Genomic DNA, 2,500 nt, shown 5'->3' on the forward strand with positions numbered 1-2,500 from the left:
GTGTGTGTATGTGTGTGTGTGTGTGTGTGTGTGTGTGTGTGTGTGTGTGTGTGTGTATCTATATACTCATACACACACGCACACGCATATACATATACATATACATATATACATATATATATATACACACACACATATAAACATATTGTAGAATGAGGTGTATACGCTTGTGGGTAGATACTGGATGCGCTTTCTCAACTATTCCCGTGGCTGCTTGAGTATGGGTGTTTAATTTAAGTGCCATGCTTGAATTTTGTCACTCATTTGTATAAAGAAAACTTATGAAACGTAAAAACGCGCGCATTTACATTTCAGCGTATATAACAATTCGAAATATAAAAATTACAATAATACCACTCTCACAAACTCTTATATACATTTACAAAGAGGCTGACAGTCACCCATTCACACATACAAAGGAAGAAACATACACGCACACACGCACATAAACACACACTGAAACACACATGCACACATACACACACACACACGGCCATGCACACGTACATATATATATACACGCTCGTATTTAATCACCCACTCAAAGGTGCACAAAGTCATATATCCACAAGCTCGTATACAAACGCACACACTCAGACACATACACATACACTCACGCACACACTCTCGCGCGCACGCACACACACAATTGTATCGACACACTTGGACATGCCCAGGCATGCGGAAACGCACGTATGCATTTACTTCGACTCTCGTGCAATAATTTACTTTCACACTGCGCATGCGCGCACACGCACATATAAACATATACACACACACACACAATCTCGTTTATACAAGCTCGTACGTAAGCAAACACAAACACTGCATTCACGCACGCTTCCATACACACACACACACATACACACCATACACACACAGAGATATATTCTGGCACCTAAACACACGCATACACAAACTAAAAAAAGAAAAAGTAAATAAATATGGTGGAACCGTGTTGCTAATTAAATGAATTATGAACGATCTCGCATAGCTTTAATTAGCAGGATAATAACAGCCAGATTATAAAAATCAGTGTCTCGCAACCATTGTTTTGGCAACAAACAGCAGCAACAATAACAACTAAACGTTCAACAACAAACAATAACAACAACAACAACAACAACAACAACGGCGTCTACAACAACAACAACAACAGCAACAACGACAGCAATAACTAATAGTGTTACTACTAATAATAATACAAAATATAGCAGCAATATCGATTTTGATTGACTAGACTGGAGGTCAAATTTTGGCAAGGGAAAAATCATAATTGATCGAAATCGACAAAAGTTTAATGGGTTGTTTTTCTTTCTTTCTTTCTTTCTTTCTTTCTTTCTTTTCTCGCTTTCTTCTTATTTATTTATTCGTTTATTTATTTTTTTTTTTTTGACATAGCACAATGAGGATTTGAACTCGGAACCGGTGAAAGTGAATTGTATAAAAAAAGAAAACCTCAAAACGTGGCTACTAACAAGACTAACAATATGGATGATTATGGATGAAGTACCTCTGGGGAACGCTGCATACTAAGTGCAAGCCTACGCAGCCAAGATCGCATATATATATATGGTGCACCAGCATGACCGCAGCCACTTGGCTGAAACACATAAATAAATAAATAAATAAATATATATATATATATATATATATATATATATATATATATATGTGTGTGTGTGTGTGTGTGTGTGTGTGTGTATGTGTGTAATATAATGAGTAAGCTGAAAAGACTTCGATGCACCATGCAATTAGTACACAACCACTCCCTCCAAAGGTGCTTAAAATTTATTGGTAAAGAAGTAAGGGAGTTAGATTTAAGAAAATAGCTAACCGGAAGCATTGAGAGACTGCATTAGAATGGATCTTGTGTTCAAAGATAACCGGTGAAGGTTGAAGTAATACATTATAATTCTAAGTAAGTTAGATATATAAAGTAATGATGAAATTCAGTGAGATATATGAATTAGAATAATTAACTGTGGAATAAGAATATATACAAATACAAACAGCGTATTAAATATATATTGATGACACATGACATATATATATATCTGTGTGTGTGTGTGTGTGTGTGTGTGTGTGTGTCTGTGTGTGTGTGTGTGTGCGTATGTATGTATGTATGTATTGTTTGAAAAGTTTAAACGAAAGCGCTCACACACTAGAAAAATCTTCCTAAAAGATTTCATATTTTTTTAAAACTGTATTAAGTAATTCATTGGCAGTCTTTCAAATACACTCACACTCACACATACACACACATATACATACATACATACATACATACATACATACATGCATGCATACATACATACATACATACATACATACATGTGTGTGTGTGTGTGTGTGTGTGTGTGTGTGTGTGTGCGCGTGCGTGTGTGTATATATTGACTAAACTTACTAATGAGAAAGAAAGGAGAAAATTAATTTCATCATCAGAATTTATGACTGTAAAAGCTTTAGTTGAACATTATGAGACGAAGAAGACAGCAGA

Source organism: Octopus bimaculoides, chromosome 4 (assembly GCF_046866305.1).
Source record: "Octopus bimaculoides isolate indiv1 chromosome 4, ASM4686630v1, whole genome shotgun sequence".
Classification (NCBI taxonomy): domain Eukaryota; kingdom Metazoa; phylum Mollusca; class Cephalopoda; order Octopoda; family Octopodidae; genus Octopus; species Octopus bimaculoides.